Here is a 16,422-nt window from a genome sequence, read left to right as displayed (position 1 = left end):
TTCTGTTTCAATCTTCTTCATGAATTGATTTTGTTCTTCAACTAATTGTAAGATGTCATATGCTTTAAGGATTCCTGCTTTTATCTTCTTAATCAAAAGCAAAAGGATTGTGGAAAATAAAATCTTATAGGGTGCAGAATATTCACTAATTGGAAAAAAAAATAACACGTGTCATTCTCAGATTAATTATCATAAAAAATACATTTTAAAATTTTAGATTTGATTAGGATTTATGTTGTTCATTTCTTGATTTTATCTTAATTTATTTTTGATTTATTTTTAGAGTAAAAAAAATACATTTTTTAATTTTAGATTTGATTAGGATTTATGTTGTTTATTTCTTGATTTTATCTTAATTTATTTATTATTTATTTTTAGAGTATTAATTAATATATCCCAAACTTTTTTTTTAAAAAGAGTGAGTTTGAAAGCTATAGCTTAAGTTAATTTGTTAATATATTCCCAAATAATAATAATAATAATAATAATAATAATAATAATAATAATAATAATAATAATAATAATAATAACATGTGTGTGCGGATATGGGCCGGTTGGGTACTATAGTACCCATACCCGCACCCATACCCTCTATTTTTTGCGGGTAATTATCTATACTCAACCTCATACCCATTTAGCGGTTTTTTACCCTACCCATAGTGGATATTTTTTGCGGGTACCCTATGATTTTGAGACTCATTGTCATCCATAGATTTAGATTTTGGCAAAGATGAATAGCTTCCTATAATGACATTGAATTGTCTAAAGATGGAGAGCTTCGAGTTGCTACCCACGTGAGTATGGAGACAAGTACATGTAATTTTTAAAAACGCGGGTATGGAGATGGTACTATAGTACCTACCCATTGTCATCCCTACTTAGTTGGAATAAACACAATAATGTTATACTTTATGATATATCTTACACAATCCTGATTTGTGCTACTATCACATTAATTTTTTTTCAAGATTAATATGTACTGATAATTCTTTATATCTATGATTTGTGTTATCGTCTTCATATTTACAAAGAATGTGAAATGAGTTCCTCTTGGTCTCAATCGGGCTTAGAAGAGAAGTCTTTATGTCCACTTTACTCATCAATTCTGACTTTTCTATTTCATTCGTTGTTTAATATATTTTTAATAATCAAAGTATTAATTAATGTATCAAATACAATAGACATATTTCCCGTGCAACGCGCGGGTAAAAAACACTAGTAATATAATAATATGTACTTTTGCTTATGGGTTTTAAAACCCAGAATGTATGTGTTACGGGTTTGAAGACCCAGAATTTATGTGTTCCAGGTTCTAAATTGTGTTAAATGTTTCTTATCAAATAAGTCATATATATAAGTTAATTTTTTTAAAGGAAAAGATATTATAAATTAAAGAGAAAAAGTTTGATGCACCGACGGTGTAAAGTTTTTTTACACCGTCAACCAATCAGATTTTAAGGATGTGCCACGTCAATTAATGAAATTAAATGAAAAGAGAGATTTTCTCACATCCTTGAAATCTGATTGGTTGACGGTGTAAAAAAACTTTACACCGTCGGTGCATCAAAATTAAACTCTAAATTAAAAATCCTGAGAAAATACTTTAAAAAAACAAAAACAAACAAGAAATACACCAGCCAACTCAACATCAAGCAAATCGACCGCCCAAGCTAAAAACCCTAAAATACAAACTTAATTCCCCGGGCAACCAAAAAATCTAAAGAACTAGCCTCTAAAACAAGCGCTACCCATAACCAAAAATCAAAGACACGCAACAAGCACAACAAAGCACGAGAAACACAACCGGCTCTGTGTGACTCAATCTGCTCCACCAACCCTTGAAAAGGAATATCTCCAAGACAATAAAAGATTAGGCCAAGGTTTTTCCCCACCACCAATGCTCTTCTCACTCTTTTCAAGACATCTTTTGAGTCTTCTGCCTCTGACAAAATTAATTGGTTGACACTTTTTGGTAAAGCCTCTATCACCTTTGGCGTCCCAATATCATCAAGATCACCGCAACCAATTCCTTCTTCTTCCTTCCTCTATTATTCAATTATCGGGGATGCCCTATTCTCCTAGCTATAGTTTTGTCTGTAGCCCATTCGTTTGTCTTTGTATCTCCGTTAGTGTTTTCTACACAAACAGATTCGTCTTCCCCTAGACTTGTTACTTCGAATGGGTTTCTACTCTCGACATCCGATTCTTGATCCAACCTAGTATTTTCTTTTGTATATGAGCGATCGTCGTTCGCTTGACCTGTCAAAGCTCCCTTGGATAGTAACGACCTCGACGATGATTTGTTGAAAGAGGACATCAGGGAGCAAGTTTTTAAAGAGGGTGGTGGTTTTCAAGCCTCTTGTTCCAATTTCAGGCCCCTTTTTCTTACCTATGGCACTGAGGTCTCATTTGCCGACGTGGATTCTTCTTTGCGACACAACTCTCTTTCTCTGGGGAGTGCTTTTGATTAGGGAATGATCAAGTTAGCCGTTGACAAGGGGTAGGAGAGGGGGACCTGAACGTGCTGTAGGGCTCATGAGCTGGTTACGTCCCGGAGGGGGCTCCTGCAAGGTACTCCGATGCTAAAGTCAGTAAGGAAAGAAGTGAGAATGGTGAATATGGTGAGAATACGTTACCTTTCAATAGAATAGGGGCTCCCCTTATATAGGGGAGGTGAGATTAGGGTTGGAGCCATGCAACGTCACGCATGGCTCGTACGCAGGGCACAACCTGCCGTTGGATTACCTGTGGTACCTGCCAAGGAACAGTGATTCAACGGTCTGGGGCCCCTATGGATCTGTACCTGCCTACCTACTCCCTAAGATGGTTGGCCTAGGTCAACCCCTATTCGGTGGGCCCTAGGTCTTGTCCTTACCCTAGGTGGTAGGGCCCAGAAGCAGGATCTTCTCAGGCTCTCTAACCGGGGGCCCTCATACTAAACTGTCCCACGTCAGGGACGTCCTGGGGGGAACATGGTCGTCCCGGGTACTCTGTCCGTCTCGGGTCAGGGTTCCCCGGAACTGTAACACCCCGATTTCGGTGGCGTCACTTTAGTAACCAAAATAAACTTAATGCGGAAAAACGTGAATATTTTTTTTTTATAATAATAACTAAGACACGACGGAATTAAATAAAACCCAACAATAACAAAAATCAGAACTAATATGCAATATATAAACAGCCCCCGCTGTAGTAGCAACCTCGTCACGAGTAACCTCCAGTGACGGAAAGAAAAGTGCAACGCCCGTAGGCAATATATACAAACCAAATGAAAAGGGTGAAGTGCCCGCAACACTATCCCTCAAAACTGAGAATCAGCTGACCCAATGGCCTGAAAATAAGACTTCCTAGTCCAACCAACTCTCTGTGATTCCCATAAGGAAACCACACAAAAATCTATAGGCGGATCTACCCTGTCCCCTAAGTAACAAATGAAGCAAGACTGTCAGAGCTAAAAACTCTACTCCTACACTAATCCCAACTCGAGGAGCTCATACCAACACCCAAAACTATGTGTCAGCATGATCGTCGTCTGAATCAGAATCCAGAACGACCAAGTCTATCAACCCTATCCGTCCTCCCCTCGCACCTGCAACGCTCTCCGAAGCTGGACTCACGGGCTTAGGGCCCGAACCCTGATCATCAATGATCGCAACGGAGGGTGCACTAGACCCTGCCGAAGGCACTCCCACTGGAATCTCCTCTGAGGGATCCTCCTCCTCTGAAGATGACGGTGGCGGCGGTGCTCCTCCAAGACCTGGTCCACAGTGAACGCCCGGTGGCAAGTTGAAGCTGATAGAGCATCGCCTCAACACTCCTGACCTCAAGAGTCCTCCACTATCCACGTGGTCCTCCATGATACGCCCCGAATACGTCGCTCGGTGGCTCGCGGGGTCAACCACCCACGACCCGGGGTCGTCCTGGTCGATCATCTCGTACCTAATCCCCCCCGAAGGGTGGACCATTGCGAACCAATCCGCAATGTTCATCTGACAAAAGGCGTTGTCCGCCAAAACACACACAGAAGACGCGAGGGTCAACTCTAAAGAACTATGTAGATAATAAACCCAATAGGTACAAATAATAGATAGCCACTTAGGCTTATAGTTAGAGATATCATTCCTAGGGTTGCATGTTCCACAATAACATAAACGCAATAACAGCAAGTAGCATGTTCCAAATAGGTTTAACAATTAACAATCACACTCGACAACTAAATTAGTATGTATGTTGCATGATATGCAATGCAGGTTAACCCAGTCAACCAATATGCAATCCGGAACGGATGGACATCAACGGATCAGCCCTTCACCAGCCACGGTGGTGCCATTTCGGCCCGCGTGCCTCTTACTCCAACAACAACGGTAGTCAGATCAGCCGTAACCCGTAGGTCTGCCATTTCGGTCTGCTACAAGAGACGTCTACAGACGCTCTATCACGGAAATCCGGGTCTTATGACCATTTTGGAATCCGACGAGGTCCAGAGTACGTCCTGTGTTAATACCCCATTAATGTTGCATGAATGCAGAATGATTAGTCAAACGACGTCTCCGTCCTCACTCGACACGTCGCCACGTGTTCTAGGTAAATTAAAGTCTCTAAAATCTTACCCTAAGGCAAAGTCGATTCTGCGACAAAAGACACATTCACAACACACACCGCTGCTCCAACAGCACAAGAGTATCACATACTCGGGAACTAACGGTTCCTCGGACTTATCCCCAGGATAGCCCAACAACATCGCTGCTCCAACAGCACAATCACAAACGCTGCTCCAACAGCACAACCACAAACGCTGCTCCAACAGCACAACGACAACAGACTCAAACACTTGGATCCGACGACACTCCTCGTTTTCCAAAATTAAGATTTCACTTCCAATGCCTTCCTTCGAGGTTATTATCATTACTTAAAGATTTAGAGGTTATTTAAGGTCTTATGAGTTTTCTTTATAAAATAGATTCCATTTTGTCTTATCGCAAGTCTTATACATTTGCAGGATCTCCCAATCCCAAGTCGCTTCCAGAGGATGTCTCGATCCACTAAACAAAATCAAGGCCCGAACCTCGTTCGTCCTATCAAACTTTCTCAAAACTCTCAAAATAAAATCGGCATGACCTGCCCGCTATTCTCACCATTCAGAATCTCAGATTTCCAGTGTAAAGCATATTTAAATCATCACAATCAACAACATGTCATATATCAAGAAATCTCAACATTAACACTTAGCACTTAGCATATAAGCATGCACCACACATCCTAGATTACCCACATAGCACATAGCATGTAAGTCAATCTTCAAAAACATTCAGTAGATGAATCATCTACATTGTCAGCCGAAGCCTCAGAAAACATTTTCAATCACACACAATCTCAGTGCATAAACAGTAAACAATGTCGAAACATCGACCCTAAGCATTAACTAGAGATTCAGTGAGAAGCCCTCACCTGAAGGTTCTCCAGCAAAAACTTCAAACTCTTCTTCACAAGCAAGGTGTTGATCCTCAGGAAATTCCTCAAAATCACCTTTAGAACAAAACCACAAAAATCAATCAGAATCTATCGGAAACTAAGCTATCGATACTTACTAAGGTTACTCGAAGTAATCTAGCCTCTAAGGTACGATAAACTAGCGTGAAAGACAAGTTTTCGGAAAAGGAAAATTTCCTCCTCCCCCCTAATAGGGCTCGGCCACTTAATGTAATTATGGGGCTCGATTTTTCTTCGATCAAACTTGGTTCCTATGCTTTCATAAGCCGTAACTAAGGGTATTCTGAACTCGGAAAAATTATCGGATCAAAAACTGTCGCAGGGGTATTTTGGTCATGATTTTTAACTTAGGATTTTCAAAACTGAAATCCCAAAAATAAAATTTTGCAGGGACGTCACCAACGACGTTTATGACAACTAATCCTACTAGCACTAAGCTAAGGCGATATTTTACAGCCTAAAGATTGGAACTTTACTCAAAAACTACATAAATGGGTATTTTAGGCTCAAATTGATTCCGGCGGAATTCCGGCGACATAACGGAAAATCTAATCCGGCAGAAGTGATCTTGGGCATACATAGAAGAGGTTTAGAATCAGAAATGAAAGATTCAGGATAGTTTTGCAAAAACCCATAAACTATCCGCTCAGAAAACTCTACAGAAAAGCTATGGAAAAAGCGATCAGAGGTAAGGATTAGCGACTATACCTCGAAGCCTTGAAGTAGCAACTGATTGATCGACGATCAAGCAAACGATGAAGAAAAACTCTTCTTCCTTCTTCCTTGTTCTTGGCCGCGGTTTAGAGGAGAGAAAATGGAGGAAAATTGTGTTTTTTCTTCCTTTATTTGCTATATATAGAAGATGGAATTTCGCAGGAAAATGAAAGTTTCGCGAATCTGATTTTTCCGGCGTCATTCTCCGTGAATTAATAGATATGTTTTGGCAAAAGAATTCCAAAACTATAAAGAGGTCTCCTTGCATTTTGAGCAACTAAAGCATAGTCGGTATAAAACTATTTTACCCGATAAGTTGCTTTTTGCATCGAATGTCGGAATAGAAAACTTCCTTCGGAAGAAAGATTGAAATCATCGAGAGAAATGGGTGTACGCGTGTAGAATCTTCATTTGAAGTTCAGAATAGAAAAAGTCCCCATAGTCGAGAAATTCTAGGGTTTTGAAATACCAGGGATTCGGTTTCGGCAAACTTCCGATGATTGGAATCGGACGTTCGTAGATCCTAGAGTTTCGCCTCGAAACGATTGTGATATATGGAAAAAGAGAAGTTCTAACATTTCTCTGAAGATTTTTGTAATTAACTGCCATCGTGCCTAAAAGTGAAAATTAGCTATATACTAGGGTTTCTGACCTAGGTTTAAGCGTAAAACGTTCGTGCTATAACTTTTATCGATCATAATGCAATCCCTGAACTTTTCCTGAACTTTCTCCTTCATAAATATATTTCATTTAATAAACTTTCGTTCAGGTTTCCCTTCACATTACATCAACCCTAATCGTGAATAAGAAGTTTATTCACTTAACATAAGCTTAAAACTCGGGCCTTACAGGAACAGTAGCCCCCTAGCCCTGATCCGCTGTTCTAGCGGGGCAAGGGTTAACATGTCATATGCTTATGGCGTCACAGGGGTCCTTAGAACAGTAACTTAAAGATTTAAACCTTTATTCATTAAGTTTGGGGGGGCCGTTAGGCCGTTACATTTACTATCTTTAGAGGGGGGGGGTTACTCACATGGAGTTGTAGCGGAGGCGAGCGGCTTCTAGATCTCTATCAAGATCCCTCCTCGCCGTTAGGTGGGGAGCCAGCTCGGCTTTGATTTCTTCAGCTGCTTCCTTCTCTTCCCCCTCGCGCTCCGAGATGGCTATTTCTAGCCCCCAGATCAGCATGTTAATCTCCGAGCGGGGGCGGTGTAACTCCCACATTTCTTCCGCCAGCTCCAAGAAGATTAGTAGTCCTGCCCTCAGTTGGGGATCGGGCCTCTCCGCCAGAAGTCTGCTGGTCAGGGATAATCCTACCGGAGGTGGTGGCCTGTGTCTGGTAAGAGTAGTACAGGTTGCCGTAGAAAGCCTCAGCCCTGAGTGCTTTCAGGCAAGTTTTCGCGGGGGTCATCTTAGTTTGAGGGGAGTGTGTAGAATGCAAAGGGGGAGATGTTGCTATTTATATCTGAAACGTTCCTGGAAGGTAACGCCCCTTGGTCTTTTCCCAGGAGTTTCTTTGGGGAAATGAAGGGGGCATTAAATGCGGTGGCTGGTGGTCAACGCACGTCTTTACGTAGTTGTATCTACAGTTCTGGCCGACCCGGGGAGATCCCGACCGTGGCGGCCCGGTGCCCGGACGACCAGCTTTTTGGACGAGTAGGTCGTTTCTGGCGGGTTAATGGTTTCGCAGTTTGAATTTTGAATAGTTGAGAGGACGTGGGTTGGTGGTGACGTTAAGAAAGAGGGTAGGCACGGGAATAGGAAACGGCGTGAGGCACTGGGGGCCCGGTGCATTTCATGCACCTGGCTCTTGAGAGGGTACGTGTCGCTTCCGGGTGAGTCATGTCGCTTCGTGACCTCTCTCCCACGTGCTTTTGGAAGCGTGCGTCGCTTCGCCGTCGCTGCCTCCCTCATGACGTGGCAGGGGCTGATTCGTTGATTCGCTTGCGTTCCCCCAATCGTCATGATTAGGAAAACCAGGGTTGATGAAACGTCACGTCTTCCCCCTAGTTTTCTATAAAAAGGGGAGAGGGAGGATTCATTTGCACTTTCGCGTCCTTGAATTCCCAGAGAACTCTCCTCACCTCTTCCGCCAGTTGCCGGCGTTTCACGGTGGTCATCCCTTTCACGCAGTGGTCGTCTGGAAGCTCTTTTCTTCCTTCCTCGTAAGTCCTTGCTTCCCTTGCTTTTCTCTCCTTCTATTTTTGTTTATACTTTTCCTTTTAAGTTTTTTAGGGGTATGACGGGTGGCTTGCACTGGGAGAGTTGGTTTGGTTTCTCCTCCCCTTGTGGCCCCCTTTGCGGGGAGGAAGAGTCTTTCAAAGGGTCTTCGCCGTCGCACGGTTATGCTATCCTGCCTGGGGCAAAGATGGACCCCGGGTGGGTCCTTCTTTGAGCCGATTCAAACGAGATAGGCGTTGATATGGCGTTCTCCCTTGTGCAGGTTTCGTGATGGTGAGACCGACTAAGAGGAAGAGGGGTAAGGCTGTGTTCGAGGTCCCGAGGGAAGCTTTTGCCTCTAGGCCCCGGGCAGAGGCGCCCAAGAAAATTAACCTCAAACCTTCAGCATTTATTACCCTTTTGACATACTACCCATGAGCAACCATAAAATTCTCAAATAAGTAACTAAAGCCCTAAAAATAATTCTACTTAATTCTAAACTGTGCTATAATATTATTACTGAAATTTGTGGGTTGAAGGTATACCTCAATAGCATCAAAGAGCAGTTTTTGTAGAGTGAGTACTCTTCTCCTTCATCAGAGCATAAATCCTAAATCCCCAAATTAATGTCCGAAGTCTTCCCACCGGTGGAATGGAAATTTCGTTCAAGGTTGAGTTCCTATGGACGGGTTCAGTGTTTCATTTGTGGTGAAAACTTTCAGCCTCAAAGTAGGCGAAAGAAACAGAGGCGGCGTTGATTCACGAAGGGTAGAAGAAAAGAATGGTACTGGATGGGTGGGTTATGTGATTTAGTGGGTAGTTAGTTTTATTTTACTTTTTAAATCAAGGGGTGGGGGTTACGTGAACCCCTTTCCACATCTCTGATTCTTTTTCTTTTTTTTTTTTAAACTAATTTTCTTATATCTAATAATGATATTAATAATTAACAATAAAACTTAAACCCACAATAACACTAAAACGAGTCGTTTCAATCTTCCCCTCTTATAAAAAATTCGTCCTCGAATTTTAAAGCTTAAACTAACCTTGAGCTTCACACAAGTGGGGATACTTCTCGCGCTTTTTGGTCTCGGACTTCTGAATCATCTTTTCTGCAGATTGTTCTTATCAAAGATTTTCACTGGACCAATATTCTTAGAACGTTATTGTTTCACCCTTCTATCAACTACGACTGCTAAATTCTCCATATGATATAAATGCCCATTTAGTTGTGCATCCTCATGAGGGATAAGATGAGAATGAACATATAGGTGTCTTCAAAGCATAGAAATATGAAACCAGGTGGACTTCAAATTGGTATGGGAAAAACATCAATTGATACGCTACAAAGTCATCTCTCTTCAAGATCTCAAACAATCTAATGAATCTTGAACTTAACTTCCCTTTCTTATCCAATCATAACACTCATTTCATTGGGGGAAACGCGTAAGAACATATGATCTGCAACTACGAACTCTAAAGGGCATCTCCTCCTAGCAGCATAACACTTTTTCATACTCTTATTTGTAACCAATTAGTTTCATACCATCTTAACCTTTTCCTAAATTGTATCTTGGATAAGTTATGAGCCTACAAGCTTTGCTCCTCTAACATCAAACCAAGCTATTGGTGATCTGCATCTCCTAGCATACCTGGCCTCAAATTGTACAATCTTAATGCTAGACTGGTAGCGGCTATTATAAGAGAACTTCATTAAAGACAAATTCTGCTCTCATCTCCTTTTAAAGTCTAAAAACACAAGCACAAAACATATCTTCCGAGATCTGAATAATCCTCTTAAATCAACCATCAATTTAAGGATAGAAAGTGGTACCCAAATTCAAATGTGACCCCACAACAACTTTGAAAGTCTTCTAAAACAATGCATTAAATTAAGCTCCTTGATCTGAAATTATAAACAAGCTTACACCATGCAAACAAACAATCTCAACCAAGGTAAATCTTGATACACAATGTTGTAGTGCAAGTACTTTTATAGGCAAAAGTGTTCATGCTCAACCAGTTAATCCATAATCACTGATACAAAATCACAACTCATTAAATTCATAAGCAAACCTCTCACCAAGTTCGTAACAACACCTTCTCACTTTCCCTATGGTATCTTAATAGACTGAAGCAACATCACTCGCTTTAGTGCTCAACCTTCACTTGCTAACATGCAAAACATTCAAAATCAATTTTCTATGTCTTTCTTCATTCTTTCCCATAAATAAAATTTCTTCATATCCTAATGCCTTTGATTAAAACCCAAATGTATGATTTAAAAAAATAATGATAAGCATCCTCTATTATTTTCCTCCTCATACTAGTAGTATTAGGCTCACACAACACAGCCAACATCAAAGTCATAAAATGTCATCAAGAGTCTACCTTTGAACGTGGAACCTTTTCACCTTAGAAATCCTCTACCACTTTCATCACCTACGAATCTTGACCTTGATCATATTCAACATCATCAACCAAAGTAGAATGAATTTTCATGTTGACCAACAATGAGTTGGAACAAGCAACCCAAACCCAACTCTATTATCACCAAGTTTCTAGTGTCATTCCTCACCCTTGGGAATATTCAACAATAATCAATGAGCACAATCCTAGAAAATCTAAGAATGAATGGGGCTCATTAAATCCATAAAAACAACAATGGCATCACTAAGTCCAAAGACATGAATAATAAGTAATAACTCTTATCATGTTCTAAAAGTCATCTTCTTTTTCTTTCTTTCTTAATCTCTGGTTAATGATACCGAAATCATAGGTCCTTTTGTTTTTTAAAAATAAAAATAAAAATTGTGCTCCTTGCAGCCATCAACAACTCATGCAGGTGAGGTAAATGGTATTGTTATTTATTGTCACATTATCCAACTTTTCTGTAGTACACACATAACTGTATATTTATTCTCTTCTTCCTCACAAACAAAACTAGTGTCAGAAACTAAGTATATGGAAAACTCTATCCCCCTATTGGGCGGTACATCAGGAACTTCTCCAAAAATACATTAAGAATTTCACACTCTACAAGAAACTCGTCTATTTTTATTTCAGCTGCTTAAGTGTCCTTATAGACAAAGTCAAGTATCCATGACAACCCTTCCTTAGTAACCTTCTAACTTCGATGCTAAAATTAGATTTCATGGTCCCTAACTTCACTCACTGAATAAGAAAGATGACTCTCTAGATAATTCAAATCTCATTAATTTGCTATGTCAGTCCAAAATATCATGATACCAAAATATCACATCAAGATCAGCAATTTCTAAAGTTATGATTTCTACCAACCACTCTCAATCCCCATAAATACCTCAAGTTAACGGTTCCCATAATCAACTATCAACGACTCCTTCAAAGAATTTGAATGAAATAATGATAAGAATAATAATATGTAATATAGAAACTTAAAAACAATAATACCAATATTGGTTCTTTGTGTATATATGACAACACATGTCTTCCTCAATATTTCCCCAGAACAGGATGACAAAAAGTCTTAACCCAAGAGTCAATTTCAGTATCATGTTGAAACTAATCCAATGTAATTAAGTTTTCTATAAGAGACAAAGCAACTTTATACCAAACTGATCCAATAAAAATTGTAACAATGATCTTTCGCCACACATCCAACCTCCCATTTTAATAAATTCACTATCTTTCTCAAATTGAAGCTTCAAAAGCAATTTTCAATTAGGCATTAATAACCTGGTTATAAAACTTTTCTGGAGTCTCTCCCCAAAAATCATGAATGTCCAAAACAACCTTTGCATCACAACCAATTTCTAAAACCAAATGCCTCACAAGTGTTGTAAAGAGTCAGAGAAGATACTAAGGTCGCTCCTACTAATGCTTATTCATGACTAGAGGAAGTCACACCACAACCATATGTAAATCCATCCGAATATGACTTATCTGAATGAACTAATTTCACACCCTACTTTCTCCAAAGAAAGCTAGATGATGAATCTTTCGATAAGTAAAACAAGGTGTAGATCTCGTGCAAAAATGTATTTGAGGAAAAACTGATCATAAAGCCCCCTCCAAAATCTAGTCTATGTCTTTGCACGAAGCTTTAAGATTATCTACTATAACTACTCTCCGGTATCATTCTACTCAGTTTACGCCAACAACTCAAGCACGTGATTCAAACCATCTATGACAATCTCTAGAAGAATACGATTCATCAATTTCTGAGAAAAGTCACCTATGTTATTATAGGTGATCACACCTCTCTCGTACAACTAAAGTCATCACGCCAATCATACGATACACACTCCAACTCAACAATGTTAAATCTACTACCCTTATGCACAAGCATCCAAGTGCTCTCCATAGACTCTCAAAAACATCAATAAACCTTTGTGGATTCTCGCTTGCACTAGTACCAGAAAAGTTAAACCACTTAGTGTTACCTTAATCTCTATAGTGACACCTGCTTTATATTCTCCCCTCTATTTAATCCTTGGTCGACGCTCATAAACTGTCTCAAGTTGGTTATGTTGTTGTTGCCCAGTAAAAACTCCAATACATGGTTTCACCTAATGTTATAATCCAAACAAACCCATTGTAAGCTCTTTTGCTAATGCGTTTCCTCACCTCGATTTAGGCACCATAACATTAGCTACATCAGTGACCAACAAGTACTAGAAATCCACTCTACCATGTCAACCACAACCACTTTAAGAATGGCTTAGATGATGGCTAATAGACTCATCATGTACTAAGAATCCTAACTAGGTGGCATCCTCACTGAACAAAAGAATACTCATTAAATATAAGACATGACTCAAACATCAGTGAATGAGGAATGAACTCAAATCACACTTGGAAACAACATTAAGACTCTCATGAGGCGTTAATAGCATCTTTGAAGTAAGTTGTGCCGCGGTTCACAATTTACTAGAGAGATTCTATCACCACCTCATGTCTGCAGCTAATAGGACCTACAGCCAAAGCTCTGATACCAACTTTGTCACGACCCAAAATCCTAAGCTGTGACCGGCGCACAGACTACCACCCTAGCCTTGCAAGCCTCTTCCTCATAGAATCATTTTCCAAACAATTTATTCGAAATATCTTTGTACACATATATAAAAACACTAGAGTCTCTTTTGTAATTCCAATAGTTACAAATTTACAACATCTGCCAATAAGTTCTTCCATAACCAGTATTTTAAGTGAAATATAAAATCAACTCGAGCACTCAAGTGCCAACTCTTAAAATATAACAATAAATCACAATCCCAAATCTAAATCCACCTAGGACTCCCTATAGCTGCAGATAACCAGGATTAAATAAAAGACACCAATATGACAACCTGCTAAAGGAAATAAGTCAAATGGTCTGAATCTGACAACAGTCTGCTACTCAGTTGCCTGAAAATCTGTGGAGGGAAATAAGGAATGGGGTAAGTCACAAAGACTTAGTGAGCAGTCAACAACCACCATGAACAGGAAGGGGAAACAAACTAGTCACGATTTTTTTCGCTCTCAACTCAGTATAAACAATTTATATCATCAATAATACCAGTTTAAATCATTTCAACAATGAACTTGACAAAAATCATAAAGTTCATAAATAACCATTTCAAATAAATACAGTTAAAATCATGTCCAGATATGAAAAACATAAAACCAGAAATATAATTAATAGGGTCACACATGTAGAACCATGAGGCGGCTCCATCTCGCTGATAGCCCTCTCCTCCTAAGGGATGGCCTCTCCGATAGGGGTGGCTCCATCTAGCGGATAGCCCTTTCCTTTCTCAAGTCGCATCGTGTCATCGGGGGAAGCTACATCTCGTTGATAGCCCTTTCCTCTTAAGGATTATCTTACCCAAGAGGCGGCTCCATCTAACGGATAGCCCTCTCCACCCGGAATCATGTCATATCTCATCAATCTCATCGGGGGAAGCTACATCTCGTTGATAGCCCTTTCCGTGCACTGGCGGCTCCATCTAACGGATAGCCCTCTCCTCCCGGAATCAAACTAGCTAGGTGCACCTAGGTCGTTACCTCCGCTAACGGCTACGAGGTTCTATCAAGGATCCCCAAAACCATTTTCTCAAATCATATCAAGTCTCATCAACAGTCTCAAAATCAGCTTTCCAATACTCATCAAAGGTTTTCAAAATAACATTCTCAACATCAACTTTTCAATGCTCATAAAAGCTTTTCAAGTTCACAATCTCAATTTCACACAATTTCAGAATTAAACCAATGTCATTCTCTTCTCATATCAACTCATAAAACATACTCAAAATCAGCTTCATAAAATCAGCTTTCAGAGTTCAAGAATGATAGTCAAACATATAAAAAACATGTTTCCCCAATTTAGATAAATAGGCAATATGATAAAGTAATTAAATCAGTTATAAGACTGTTAAAAATATGTCATAGCAGTTGAAAACCACTCACAGTTACGAAGAACCAATACGACTGCTCTCAACAACTCCACGATAAGCGAATGAGCCACTAGTCAGTGAATCTGAACACCAAAAATTAACCTCAAACCTTCAGCATTTATTACCCTTTTGACATACTACCCATGAGCAACCATAAAATTCTCAAATGAGTAACTAAAGCCCTAAAAATAATTCTACTTAATTCTAAACTGTGCTATAATATTATTATTGAAATTTGTGGGTTGAAGGTATACCTCAATAGCATCAAAGAGCAATTTTTGTAGAGTGGGTACTCTTCTCCTTCATCAGAGCATAAATCCTAAATCCCCAAATTAATGTCCGAAGTCTTCCCACCGGTGGAATGGAAATTTCGTTCAAGGTTGAGTTCCTATGGACGGGTTCAGTGTTTCATTTGTGGAGAAAACTTTCAGCCTCAAAGTAGGCGAAAGAAACAGAGGCGACGTTGATTCACGAAGGGTAGAAGAAAAGAATGGTACTGGATGGGTGGGTTATGTGATTTAGTGGGAAGTTAGTTTTATTTTACTTTTTAAATCAAGGGGTGGGGGTTACGTGAATCCCTTTCCACATCTCTGATTCTTTTTCTTTTTTTTTTTAAACTAATTTTCTTATATCTAATAATGATATTAATAATTAACAATAAAACTTAAACCCACAATAACACTAAAACGAGTCGTTTCATTTGTACTTTTAGCGTTCGGAAGAACGCGTGCCTATTGCGCGCTAGAGGTAAGGTGTTATTTTTTGTAAAGGTGTGTCTGTCTTGTGATCTTTGTTTGATTAACCGTTCTTCTGGTTACTCTTGTGCAGGTGCTAATATGGAGCTTAATGCCGCTTTGATCGCCGCGCTGCAGGTGCCAGTTGATGAAACTGAGACCGACAGTTAGGGGGAACAGGAGGACGGGGTTCCTCGAAATGAGGATGAAGGACTCGACGATCAAGAGCAGCAGGTAATCGGGACCGACTCCATTGAGGGCGGTCGAAGTGCTCCGGCCCAAGAGGATGAAACAAACGACAAGAGGTTGGAGCCCCAGGATGGTCGGGCGAGCCCCAACTGTCAGCAGGAGGGTTCCCCCGGAAGGGATGAGGACCGCTCAGGGCGCCAGAGTAAGAGAAGGCGTCACTCGTCCGGCGGAGAGAGTCGCTCCCCTGAACGGGTGACTCCAATCGCTCAAGTTCCTCCGCTGAGGCCGATCTCCATGTGGACCCGCGAGGCAGTGGACACTCAGGAACATAACGACCAGGTCGATGCGTTGGTGTATAACGAGCTAGATCAGGCGTTCTTGGGCCAGAAAGAACCCTTCGACCTCATGAATTATGCCCTGAAAGCAGTGCTCCAGACGACCTCTGTTATTCGGCATGTGCAGCAGGGGGTAGTGCTCGAAGTGGAGGAGGTCAAGGAGCTGGCGGGTGAAGCCGAGCGGAGGTCCGCTAAGGTGGCGAAGGAGTTGGCAGGTACCAAGAAGGAGGTTCAAGATCTGACTGCTGCCAAGGTGAAGCTGCAAGGGGAGGTGCATGATGTAACGGCCAAGGCCAGGCAGTTCGTGGAAAAGCTGGAGCTGTGCGAGAAGGACAATGACTGGCTGCGGGTCCGGGCAGAGAAAGCCGAGCAGGAGCTGAAAGAAGA

General features: G+C 40.6%; 1 long non-coding RNA gene across 2 annotated transcripts; it reads right to left on the bottom strand.

Annotated features, from left to right (window-relative positions):
- Window positions 1-412: 412 nt before the first annotated feature.
- Window positions 413-16,097, bottom strand: LOC130734314 (uncharacterized). 2 transcript variants are annotated; one of them, XR_009017904.1, is made up of 4 exons: window positions 15,032-16,097; window positions 9,408-14,860; window positions 5,449-5,526; window positions 413-3,989 (listed from the first exon to the last, which is right to left on the bottom strand). It is a non-coding gene; the product is annotated as an uncharacterized LOC130734314 (long non-coding RNA). The 2 variants fall into 2 exon arrangements; XR_009017903.1 differs by lacking the exon at window positions 413-3,989 and having other exon boundaries at window positions 3,999-5,526.
- Window positions 16,098-16,422: the final 325 nt, after the last annotated feature.

This window comes from Lotus japonicus, chromosome 1, assembly GCF_012489685.1.
Source record: "Lotus japonicus ecotype B-129 chromosome 1, LjGifu_v1.2".
In the NCBI taxonomy this organism is placed as follows: domain Eukaryota; kingdom Viridiplantae; phylum Streptophyta; class Magnoliopsida; order Fabales; family Fabaceae; genus Lotus; species Lotus japonicus.
This window is presented reverse-complemented; position numbering and strand designations above follow the sequence as displayed.